Here is a 13,835-nt window from a genome sequence, read left to right on the forward strand (position 1 = left end):
CTTTACTAAGTATCATCTTCCCTTTGTGTTACATTTGAAATCATTTCAGTTGCTATTAAGGCACGAATGAAAAGGTGTTTCATTGATTAAAGGTGGCGTGTTTTTTTTTTCAAGTGTACTGTATGCTTTAAGACAGTCTTCACATTACTTACTCTGTTCAGTCCCTGCTGCACACAGCAAGTTCATTAACATGCAGATATGCCGTGATTGAAGTCGGGTTGCCTTTTACATTGGAGTTGTCTTGATATAATGAGCTTCTCTTTAATGTTCAAAAAACTGTTGTTACTTTCTAAAAGAGGTTTGTTTGTGAATGTCATTAAATTTAATTCCATCTTCAAACAATTTTAGTATTGTTCATTTTACCACAATTAACATGCTTGCTGGTAATGAAAAGTAATTTTTTTTTAAACAGATGCATTTTAACTTTTAGGCAATGTGTGGTGGGGGGTTGTCATTAATGTTGAATGAGAGACCTCCTATTTAACTCATGGATTCACTATTTTAATTGGTGCCCATGTGCAAAAGTAGTAGAGAAAAGTAGGTTAGGGTTAGTCTAACTGCTTTTCCTCTTGGACTGGGATAAGCAGCATTTGGTCAGGGAGAGAGAAAAGACTTACTACGCCAGCTTTGTTTTCTTTGTTAGCTTAGGCCAGGCAAATGCAGAAGGAAACACGTTGTTCAGATAATCTGTCTTTGGTAAAGAGACCATTATAGGATGCAAACTTAAAAAGGATGATTGTACTTTTCTGCTCAGTGTTTCTAATCTAAGTAGATTTGGTCATTCAGGAAACGTAAGGTAGAAACCTACTTGCTGTGAGGTCAACAGACAATGAACATCCAGTTGCTAAGATTTTTTGGTCCAAGTCTTTCTTCAGTGTAGTTTCACAGCTCATTCGATGCCAGTGCCTCTTGGAAACTGCTTGTAAAAGAAAATGAGGCACAGCATTTAAGAAGTGTTTTGCTTGATCTGGAAAAACAAAGGAAGGTGATATCAGACTGAAGGTGGGGTGGAAGGCAAAACTAGGCTGGAAATCCTTTACTTTTCAATAAATGCAACTTCAGCACTCTGAGACACAGCATTGCTGTTCTGGAAGTCTCTCATGGATTAGGAAATCATCTGACATTATGTATTTTAAGAATGGATGACAATAGTGTACAGAACCAAGCAGAAGCCAATTCTTTAACTTCAGCAAACAGAGCAGGGAAATAGGAAATAAGTTTACATCTTGCGATATTAGCATTTTTTTTAATGAGCCTTGCAACTTCTGAAACAGTTTTGTATGAACAGTGTCTACTTATGAACTGGTGGCATAGACGATTGGTCTTGATATGAAGGTAATGCTGTCATCTTCATTTTCAGATCTACATAAAGAAAGATTAGTTACAGATTACCCATGTTACTATGGTATAGTTTTGTCATCTTGTGAAGGATGCAGAGATACAGAAGTGTTGAATGTGATTTGGACAACTGAAGAAGCTCCAGTACCGGCTTTGGAGCTACTAGCTCAGAAAGTTTCAGGCTGACTTCTTGACATAACTGGCAGAAAGCCTGGTACAGATTACAAATAAGAGCATTTTGTGTGCATATGAAATTGAAAGTAGTTTTTATTTCCAATAAGATGGAATACTACTTTGTTACTATTTGGATTATTGTTAAAGAAGCAATTTTTTTTTTTTTTTCCCCATTTTTGCTACTGTAACAAATGGAAGTTACTAAAATATTCCACGACTATTCCTATAAGTGTTTCTTCATTATCACTGCAGTTCTGAAATATCTTTTTATTATAATCTTTAGTAAATTTTTGGGTGTTCCGTGAAGTACTTGGACTTTTACTGCTCTCTCTGGGAAAATAGTCCTTAGGTTGATGGATTTATTATCACAATCTGTTTCATCAGTATTGAATTAATTTCCTTTACCTAGGTGAATCTTACTGATGAATCTTCAGTAATAATCTGAACATCCTAAAATGAGAATCTGCATTTAAAACTTACTGAAACTTTCAAGGCTAAATTGTGTCAAAGTGCAATTCTTAGACATGTCCTGAGCTCCGTGCTTATGTTCTGGATTTTCTTTTATAGAAATATTCCATTTATTTTACCTGAGATAATTTTCTTTTTCCTAGAGAAGCTTAATTGTCTTACAAATGAAAATGTTCTCCGTGTAATATGCACAATTTATCTAACTCCAGGCTCTTTAATGCAGTGAGTAGAGAAAGAGGGTCTCCTATTCACATTGCTTTTATGATTCTGGGAATGTATGGAAAGCCCTAGCTCCTAATTTAGCCATTTACACTAGATATCTGAAGTGATGTGGTGTGAATATTCCTTGATATGGATTTATCAGTTTCTTGGTAGTTATAGAGTGTGAGAGTGTTTTTATTGCTACCAATGAAGCCGATGTTAGTGAAAATTTCTGGGAAAGTATGAGTAGCAAACTGGGCATATTAGTAGCAGAAATTTGACTTCAATAAAGACATCTGTTGGAAATGAAGGACTCAATCCTCATGAATGTCCTCCTTATATGTTACAGACCCTTAGGCACATTACGGAGTACCAAATAAGACTTTTTTTGGGCTCATGACTCAACCGTAGTATAGTTCCAGTTACAAAATCTGCCTGTTAATTGAGCTGAGTCTCACTGATTTCTGTTTTTTCTTTTTTTTTCCCTCTTTTTTTGAGAGAGATTTTCCTGTTTTCATCCCTCAAAAATAGTTGTTTAATGCATTGCTCAGTTCAGTGATATTTTTGTTTTACCTTTCTGCATTATCACCATGCTGTTTAAGTGGGTTTTTTTTTTTTTAAACCTTAAAAATGTTGAAATGCTTGCATATGAAAATTTTGTTGAAATAAACTAGGCTTTGGTTAGACCAGTAACTGCAAGGGTATACAGTGCCTGCCTGAAATGACTTTACAGTTTGTTAAAATCAAATGACATTCAGTACGGATACTATGAAGAGAAAAATCAAAATAGACACCTAATTATAATTACTTTTTTTCCTGTCATTATATCCGTACGTGCAGAACAACTGATTTGAGATCACAACAGCTCAATTCGGTAGGTACAAAGGTTTTTGCTTCCTTTTTTTCATCATCCACAGGATGTGAAATAATTTCTTATGCTGACCCAAGTCTGGAATTTCCTCAAGTCAATGGGTATGCTACCTGAATTAGTGGAATTAATTAATACTATATGAATGCTATTAAGGCTATAGACACTACAGATTAATCATACAAGTAAAATCCAAAGGCTAAGCCTCTGATTTGGTCTCATTGTTCATAGATGGCTCTTCCAGCCAGCCAAAGTTGTTGTGCTAGCATATGCTTTTGTTACTATTGAAGAAATGTGGTTGAGAACTAAGAACAACACTTAAGTGAGATGGAGGAGGATGCATTTGTGAGATGGGCTTTGCAATTTTGAATGCAGAATGCATTGGCTTTCTTCCAGATTTTCATGACCTTTTTGAAATTTTAGTCCAAACTGCCAGTTCTTTTGTTAGGTGAAAAATAACGTTTATTTGTGAAGCCATCTATTCGTACCTGTAGCTCTCACTGTGAAGTGGGACAAATTGGAATAATACAGAAGCACTTCAGTGTGTATCTTATATATTACAAAAGGACTGAATGTAACAGGTGTCTGACATCTTTTTTCATATATTTTTGGAGGGAGCTGGTCTTCTTAGAAAGGGGTACATAATACATATATGTTAAACTTGTGCATGTGTGTGATACTGCAGGAAATGCTAGGTTTGTTGTTAGACAGCAGCTTATTTCAAAGCTGAGCCGAGAAAAACAATTAGCATCAGATCAGAAACATGCTAAGTACAGGGATGTGTAAACTCCTGATTGAAAATGGGGACATTGGGATGAGTGGCAGAAATGAGTCTGCCATGATATGTATTGATCAGCGAAGGTCTCGGGTGAAAATTCAGTCACATACTGCACATGCAACAAGACCAAATGCAAGGTCCTGCACCTGAGTTGAAGCAACCCCTGGTATTGATACAGGCTGGGGGATGAAGGGATTGAGGGCAGCCCTGAGGAGAAGGACTTGGGGGTACTGATGGATGAAAGATCGGACATGAGGCGGCAATGTGTACTTGCAGCCCTGAAGGCCAGTTGTATCTTGGGCTGCATCAAAAGGAACTTGGCCAGCAGGTCAAGGGAGGTGATTCTGCTCCTCTGTTCCGCTCTGCTCAGACCACACCTGGAGTCCTGCATCCAGCTCTGGAGCCCTCAGTGCAGGAAAGACATGGACCTGTTGGAGAGGGGCCAGGGGAGGGACATGAAAATGATCAGAGGGCTGGAGCAGCTCTGCTATGGGGACAGGCTGAGATAGTTGAGGTTGTTCAGCCTGGAGAAGAGAAAGCTCTGGGGAGAACTTATTGTGGCCTTTCAGTACTTAAAAGGGACCTATAAGAAAGATGGGGACAGATTTTTATTTTAGCAGGGCCTGTAGCGATAGGACATGGGGTAAAAAGAGAGGAGATTCAGGCTGGATATGAAGAAGAAATTTTTACAGTGAGGGTGGTAAATACTGGAACACATTTCCCAGAGGTGTGGTAGATGTCCCATCCCTGGAAATGTTCCAGGCCAGGCTGGACAGGGCTCTGAGCAACCTGCTCTAGTTGAAGGTGTCCCGGCTCATTGCAGAGAGCTTGGACTACATGACTCTTGAAGGTCCCTTCCAACCCAAAATATTCTATAATTTTATGAAAGTTCTGATTCACGATGAGCCTTCAAAGTAGATGTAGTTGGCTTCTGAAAGGTGCTTGCCTTTAGAATCAGGGAGGAAAAGATGTTTGCCAAACACCTCTCAAAATCAAGCCATCTTTATCTTGGTGGCTAAAATAGGAATTTCGGAGTCTTGCTTTAGGTGCTCCTGTTTCAGCTGCATTACCAGTTATGTTTTAGGAACAGCTACCATAGGTGCCAGGTTTATCATAGCATTATATTTAATTCACCCTACACTTACAACAACTCTGATTACTCATGGATTTGCTAAGGAACAGTCAAAAGTGCCAATGGTATTGTATCTGATTATAAGCCATTTGTATGTAGGTCCCCTATTTTAATTGTAATGTAGATAGTGCTTTGATATGAGCACTGAAGAAACTAAATATTCAATTAGTGTGCTAATACCAAAGATGTAGAAATAGCTGAATTGTAAATATTGTAAATCTTTCAAAAGATTGTCCAGAAATGACTGACCTTTTGTAAATCGTATAAATCACATTATTGACACTGAAAATTTTCCTCTAATATTTTTATTTTTTACACTAGGCTTTCTTTACAAAATGTCAGGTACATACCATGTTTTAGATTATGTTCATTTAGCTTTACCCTTCCCTGGGATGTGGGACGCAAAAAACCTTTTTACCACCTTATGACTGTGGTTTGAGATAATTTGTCAAAGAGTACTAATTTATTATAAAGTTCACAGAGAAAATTAGAGGATTTAAAAAAAAAATATATTTCTTTTTGAAGACTGTTTTCAATACAGTGCACACACAAATGTAAGCAAAAAGTGAAATACAAATTTGGTTATCTAAATCAAGAGGAGTAATTTCAATAACTCCTTGGCATTTTTAGCTTAAGCAGAAAGAGAATGAAACACATTCTGTTTAGTCAAACTATGCTTTCAAGATGCATTTTTTTCGTATCTGAATTATTTACCTGCCACTACTTTTACTTTAGAACTTTATAGATAAAGATTTTGGCATACCCTGTAAACTGGAGAATACCACACAGTGTGTGTCTGTATCAGATAGACTGTAACTGAGGGGACATTTTTCCTGACCAAAAACACTTGAGATCCTGCTCACCCTTCCCTCACCCAACATAGAAATATACTTACTGATTTATGTTCTATGATTTTTAATATTAGCACATCAAGCTGTGAAGGGAGAGGAGTAAGGTGTGAAAAAGTGTGAAGTCGCAGCTTAGTATTTTCAAATTGTGAGAAAGATTTTTAAACCTCTTAAGGAATCACATGACAAACTAGTCTGTCCGAAATGGGAGTAGGTGCGGCTCCGGAAGGATGTGCCATCCAAAAACCTGGGGGAACGGGGGCTGCGGGGAGCGAGGCCCCCAGAACACAGCGCACTCTGCAGACACAACATGCCCCAAGATGAGCTTTGCACAGTTAAGTGACAGACTGATAAGCAGCTCGTTCTTTTTGGAACTGAACTTAAAAGTAATTCTAGCCAGTGTATTTTGCATTTGCAGATAGCTGTACATTGTTCCATACACTTGCTGCTTTCAACAAAACATGTTGCTTTCTGATAACAAGTTACTGCTTTCAAGATCAGGCCTTCTCTTTGCTGCTATATCAATGAGAAGGCACTGGACTTTGCCACTGATGCCTATAGCCTATGTTATTTTGGGAAATTATGTTTTAAGAAAATGCAAATTTATTTTCTACTTTTTGCTTTCGGTTCTACGTAATATTCAAGTATGTCCATCCTGAGATAGGGATGCACAGCAGCAAAAGAAAGCATTGGAGAATGGTCTAGTTAAAAAACAGCTGGGGAAAAAAGGGATTTACTGATTATCATTCAGCCTAGAAATATTTATGCATCATTTAGAAAAAAATACAAGTAAACTGTAAGTTTAAAATGTATTTCTCTGGAAAGAAAAAGAAAATATTAACCATCTTGTCTGAAATAGCTGTTAAAAAAGACTGATGTTCTTTTAAATACAGGCCTTTCAAAATTTGTATTGAAATGTATTTAAGATGGATGATAGACGTGAGCAATCTAAGTGACAAAAATAAATATGCTTTCAGTAGTTGCAAGAATATGTCATATTGACTTTAAACTATAAACCTTTGTTGTCCATACTGGTGCACTGATGGGAGCACAGATGTGTGTGTATGTGCACATACCTGTGAGTTGCAGGCAGAATGGAGCTCGTCAACCAGTTTGTCCTGAAGACTGTTGGGAAAGGATCTAATACGGTTTGACTTTTTTACACCATGTCTGAGTTATGACTCTACTTTAATTTACAATCAGGATTTGAACAAGGTGCATAACTACTTCTAGGTACCATGATTTGCTATTACACTAATGACAGGAATTACTAAAAATCTTTGCCGCCTTATTGACCATTTAAAGTGCTTAATATTTCTAAGTGAACTCTTGCTTTGAGGAGGTTTGTCCAGAAAAACATTTCGAAAAGCAGTTCAAAAGAACAGTGTGGAAATTTGCAAGTCAAACTATGATTTATAGTATTATTTTTATAAGTAGCAACCGCAAAAATAATCATGGTGCTGGAGCCAACAGCAGTATTTTGAAATGGTAGGATCTAATGTATGAGGTTATTGCATATGAATGGAGAGATATGTTATTGCAATGATATATTTTATTACTTGCTTCTGTTTTTATTAAGGATAATGAAAACCTTCTGTTTGGCCCTGTGAACAAAACTAATGTGACCTTTCATGTGACCCACCTGTTGTGCTTTCACAATCGATAATAGTTACCTCATGTTAGGGTGATCTGGAAAATAACAGTATGCCAGCACCACAGAAAATAACATTTGTGTTTCTATAGTTTGAATTTGTATTTGCCTCGGATCTGAAATTAAGGAAAATATAGGTTATTTAACAAAATGCTTAAAAGTAAAAATATTATTGTAAAAGCATTGTCTGTATTACTAGCAGATAAATTTTAAAAGGCACGCAGCTGCTGAATCATAGCTGTAAATTTGGCTTTAAATCCGTGTTTTTTAAAAGCATCAAAGGTGGTGGGAAACTCAAATTAGCTGTTTTGAGAGTTAGAAGAGTACACAAATTTAAAAAATCAGTATATATAGATGCAAGGTTCCCCAGTTATTTATTTTAAAAAATACAATTTCTTTTCTGTTTCATATAGTACATGGTATTTATTTATTGTGAGTGGAAAATCTTAAAAGGCTGAAATATTTCTAGACATTCTTCCAATTGTGTTTAGGTCTTGATTCTGGAAACAAACATTTAATATGAATAGTGCAATGTTGTTTTTCTAGAGGTGCCTGACAAACGTGTTAGACTTGTATTGGGATGACTTATAGGTTATGGGCATAAGGATTTGCAGGATCAGGACCCTAATTTCAAAGAGGTTTTTGCACATGGATTTGAAGTACATGTGCTACTGCTGAATTTGCTCGACAGACCAGAAAGGCTCTTTCCCTTCGGAGCCCTTATGGTTTATCTGGTCAATGGCTTGCAAGCTAAGAAGGATTTACACATTGGATCAATGATCCATGAAATAAGGGGGATTTCCACAATGTCTGTCAGTGACAAGTTACAGTGTGGCCACACAGTATACATTTTCAGAATTAATATGTATGCAGAAATATGTAACTGCATAAATGATTATTATGGCATACTGCCTAATGGTCAGGGAAGTATATAAATAATGTATTATGTGTATTAGAGAAAACTTTGTCATTCCTCCATTTCTCTTGTTTGGATTGAAAAATATGTGTGAACATTCTGTATTCTGTGCCAATAGTCTATGTTGTTGTACAAGCATCAACAAAAATTAGAGCCAGTTAACACAAGAGATCTCTCAGTACTAACTACCCTTTCTCTCAAGTCACATCAATGAATTTTTTCTCTTCTGACCAAGTAGATGTCCCAGGTACTGAAGATGAGCTCTTGGCTGGAGTTACAAAACGGGGTCAAATGTCCTTAAATGAAAGTGTCCTCTCACCAGCACCTTCGTGGCTAAGCCATAAGACTGTCAGCTTGAGTGCCTCCTGATGACAACTGCAAAGTTATGACATGGGGAGAGAGGTATCCTACTAAGTAGGCAGGGCTTGATCAAAAGCCCCTTTGAAGTCAATAGAAAGGTTCCTATTGACTTAAACAGGCTTTGGAACAGACCCTTGATTAGGAGGTACTCAATCAGGCACATAATCAGCTTCTTATTGCCTAGTTATGTACAATGGTAACTTTAGACCTATGACCCTTATGTAGATTGGATGCCTCATCTTCCAGAAGCTCCATACTACAAACTGACCCAGTTGCAAGAGCAATGTCCCAGGTCCTTATCCTCAGTTCCTTCTATTGTCTCAAGGGTCTAACCCTAAGATGCAGTGCAGCTCTTCTGCTTTGAGTCTGCCAGCTGGCTCATAGCTTGTATTCCTCATTGTCATGCTGTAATGAAGAGGACAGGGACCGCACTGAACAGTAAACCTCAAATTTTATCCGTAAACCGGGCAAAGTTCTTGGGACTAGTAGCAGGCTGAGCATTGCCATGTGGAAACCCTGGATGTCTGGGTTTGATATATGTCAGTGTGCCCATTTCACTACACTAGCAGGAACATTTTGGTTTTAGTCAGACTTCTTCATTGCAGAGAAGGCTAAATGGTGCAGCCTGGAGCTGCATTGTCTTTTGTAAAAAGTCTCCATGGGAACATCATCCAGGGAGGTGAAATGAACCTGTCTTGGTCTTCTCCCTCTTCTTCAGCACATTTGTTGACTGCCTGGTATGTACAAGAAAGCCTTCAGGGTTACATTGCTATGGAAAGCAAATGTCATTAAGAAAGGCAAATGATTCTTACAGAAGACACTTGACAAACAGAGTTTAACTTTAGTTTACCTTAAGCAGTATGCAAAGGATCTCTGAATGTTCCTTGGAAATAAAAAAGTGCTAGTGCTGGGATAAGCAAGTTATAGGTTGAAGAGAGAACTTGTAGAATGCCTCACACACCTATTTTAAAGTCACCTGGATTTCTGTATTCCTGGTTATTCTGTTGAGATTTCTCTTAAAAAGTATTTACTGTTAAGATAATATAAGTTATGAACTGGCAGGCATGTCATACTACAAGAAACCAAAATCTGTAGTAGGATATCTTGCACCTGTTTTCCAGTAAAGTTTAGTTCCGTGACTTTATATTAAAATTTTCCCTGACTGCTGGCTGTAGTGTTCTTCATCATGCTGTTAAATAAGTATGAATTTCGAGACAGCTTGGAAGAAGGCAACGTATGAAACCATCCTTTCCACACATTTTCGATGAGCATTTTTGGTTATGTTCTTTCTGTCTGTGAGGCTTGAGGTTAGGATCAGAAAGAAAACAGAAAATGCCACAGGTTCATATTGTGCTTTTAGCCTCTCTGCTTTTTGTTAGTACTTGTCTTATCAAAATCTAATTTAGATTCTCAGTTGCTTAGATTCTAAGCAATTTGTGGCAGGTTTTATGTCTTAAATTTTTAACAAACAAGCCATTTTCACTCTGCTTTCTGGTTATTCAAGGTCAAGACACCCCAAAAGGCTTCGTTTTTAAATGGTGAATGTGGAGGGTTTTCTAACAGTCTGATATCTAGAAGGTGTCTTTGTACCACTAGTGGTTTTTTTTGAATGCTGAAAAGACCTATATATTTTATTTATTTTTTAAGTACTCAGTCCATGCTGAAGATGATTAAAAAGGAGAGTACGGGTTGGCATTTTCACTTAGGACAGATAAGCAGCATTATTTTTTATGCTTTGGAAAAATAATACTGGTATTTGGTTAAAAAAAAAAAACAAATAACACAGTAGTTTTCATATACTAGAAATATTTCCATCAACCATTCATCTAACACGTTTTTCTCTTCCCACATCTTTTCCCTGTTGTGTCCTTATTGCAGTAATCATCAAAACCATTTGAAGAGTTTAATTTAGACTGAAATGATTCTCCATAGAATAAACAGAATATCTCACCTGTGAAGGATGATTACATTTTCTAAATTTGTTTAAAAAGGAAGGACCTTCATAATTCACATGTGTTCTATTTGCAATTTTTATGGTGGAGAAATCTTACATACTTTAAGAATGAAAATAAAACAGTACTGTATTTGAGTACTATCAGCAATTTAATCTTTCATGTTGTCGGCACTGAAAGAATAAGGATCAGTGTTTTGATTTGAGCTGTCACCTGGCCATATATTACTATTCTTTTACTGTGAAAACACTTTTTTTCTGGTTGAGTACTCACAATGTGCTGTGTTAAATAAAGGCATTCCAGAAGTCTTTAACAAATTATACATTAAAAGACTGTTGTGGTACAGATGTAGGTTAAGACTAGACAAAATCAGGGATACCTTGTGAAAAGTTTAGTTTAGAGTTCTGACGCGTTTTCCACATGTGTGGGTACTTCTCATTCACTTTTGCATACAGCTGAGGCTATTAGCTCGTTGTTTAGGCCACTCGGTTTTGGTGAGTAGTTCATTCAGGTACATCACTTGTGCAAGGCTAATCGAGCGCATTTAAGGATGGAGAGGCAAATTATTCACCCGCACATATTCTCGCTCTCCCTAGCAGCAGCGCTGGTACGGATTTGCTTTGCAAATAGGAGTAGGCTTGCCAGGAACTGTGCAAATGAATTTCCATGACATTCATGGCAGGAACAGAATCAGAGGATGTACTGGGGTATGTCTCAACTGTCTCTTGCAGCCCACATAGAAGCTGTATGGCTTTGCTAGCTACCGAAGCTATAGGTCCTCAGTGATGGCACCTAGTCAGGTCTGTGGCCCTACAAACCCTGCTGCTCCTCCAGACTACCTCAAATGGGGTAGCAGACACAAACAGCTAATCCGTTTATGCAGCAGCATCTGGCTAGTCCAGATTTCTAGTAAGAATGCAGTCTTTCAATAAGATGTCAGTTTGTCTGATTTGTTAAATATCCTATCCTGTTTCCTCCACAATTAATCAGATATTTAGATATTGTATTCGATATATGTGCATGTGTGAAAAGATACATTTCATATATTCTATGTCTGCCTCAATTTGTACATTTCTATTCCTTTTTTTCAGAGGGTGCAAACCTTTGCTAAGGGCCTGAAACAGACCAAATATGCTACTGTTGCTATTTCTTAGTCCTCTTACATAACCCAGCTGTTTTCTTTAATGCCAGATATACTTCTTTATCTCTTTATAATAGGTTATATTTTTCTCTCTTTAAAGCTATGTTAAAATTGCATGATTTAATTAATTTACGATTGGTTGATTGTTCCTTCTACTTATTAGCTAGCTTGCAAGCTCAAGGATTTTGTTCCGTATATTTCCAACAGCTCATAAGGTATGACATGTCAACATTTCCAATGCAACAGTAGTTGTGCGTGCTTTTGTTTTTAAGGTTAAACTTGAGACTCTGTAGAACCAGTTTTCAGCAACATCTTTAGGAAATTCAGGGTCATCTCAAGGTGGAGTCTTGCAAAATGAGTGGCTAGTTTAAGAGTGGATTTACTTTACATACTTTTAAATACGTGCTGCAGTTTGGTACAGCTGTGTACATTCTTATTTCAGCTTTCTTCTCCTTGAAAGACTTGACTATCTCTTTCTCTTGCGTATTCAGGATTCCCTGTGTCCCTGCTTCTCTGAATTGTCTTTTGCCTTTTCACAGGATCAGAGTCATTTTCTTCTGGTCATGTTCGTTCTCTATGAAAAAAGCACCCAAAAGTCAAAGTGCAGTTTTGAATGCAGTAGTCTGGCCAAATATATATTAGTGTGGCAGGATATCTGTTCATAAAAAGGGGGAAGAAAAAAAAATGGGAGAAAAAAAAGAGACTGAGCTTATAGATTACCGTAGGTTTTTAAAAGTTGAAGAAAGACAAACAATCATGTTCTAATTCTTCTGGAATATCTTTGAATTCAGGAGTGTTTTGTGTGTATCTGGCTAGGTGTGAAAGTAAATATATGTATATAAACATATTTTATAATTTGAAGTTATATAGTCTGATCACTAAAATGATACCCCCCAAAGCCGTTGGTCTGTCATAGATGACATAGCTTAGCTTTTATATCTTCTGTTCATCAAAAGAATTGATGAAAATTTCAGTCTAGCTGGCAGCCAAGTACCTAGAGAAATAAAGACTGCTGATGCCAGAGCGTGAGCAACACAATAATTTGCTAAGACTAGTACGGCTGGCTGTAACCTGATCATATCTGGATCAATTGATGATATTCTAGATTAGTTTATCATGTGACTGACTTGCAGTTCTAAATTCCAGGAAAATATTTAAACCGAGTTTAGTGAAAAACAGCATATTTAGTTCAATACAGATGTTTTGCAGCCAATCAGTGGCAGAAGTGCTTCCCAATAAGTGCACCGGAAGTTGAGAAACACAGAATAGAATAAACATGTTTTGTTATTGGCAGACTTCAGCTTTTTTTTCACTTGAGGTTTGGAAAAGATATTATCTCATATGATTTTATATAATAATTAATTATTAGACAAGGAAGAACTTCAGATGCATTCAGAATTAAACAGAATGGAGAAATTTTTGACCAGACCCTGAAAAAAATTATCCTTCTGGGCAATACTCTTAAGGATTTATTTCCTTATAATTTCCTTCCTTTTTACTCTTTGCTCCTTTGCTGTTCCTTGCCATTAACTGGCAGGATTGTTTTAATTGTTTTAAGAAGAGGGGATTGTGGACACTTTTGGAGTGTCAGCTTCAGTACGTAAGCCTTGCTGGCTTATTGAGCTTTTCCAGTTCACTGATGCGAGTGCAATCATCGAATGGTTCATATACAGCTCTAATTCCAACTTATTTGGCAGTTATTTCTTGAATGGACTAATTTTACGTATGATTAGTTTTTAATTCTTAAATCAGAACATAAACTGTGTATTATACTACTAGAAAAGTACGTTATAATACATAGGATATAATTAACTTGAAGTGTGAGTTCTGTTGTTCCTGATATGCCAGTGTGCAACCACCGGGGCTTCTGTGGGGACTCCTACTCTGCAGCTGAAAGCAGAATTCATCCTGAAGCAAAAAAGTGATGCAGATTTTTAGAATGTGACAAGAATAACATTACAAGATATATAACTATAGCAAAGCATAAGAAGAAAATAATGTTTCTGTG

General features: G+C 36.9%; 1 protein-coding gene across 5 annotated transcripts in view; it reads left to right on the forward strand.

Annotated features, from left to right (window-relative positions):
* SOX6 (SRY-box transcription factor 6) overlaps nt 1-13,835 on the forward strand; it is a 375,115-nt gene that overhangs the window by 23,717 nt on the left and 337,563 nt on the right. The gene's annotated exons all lie outside the window — the stretch shown is intronic.

This window comes from Nesoenas mayeri (assembly GCF_963082525.1).
Source record: "Nesoenas mayeri genome assembly, chromosome: 5".
In the NCBI taxonomy this organism is placed as follows: domain Eukaryota; kingdom Metazoa; phylum Chordata; class Aves; order Columbiformes; family Columbidae; genus Nesoenas; species Nesoenas mayeri.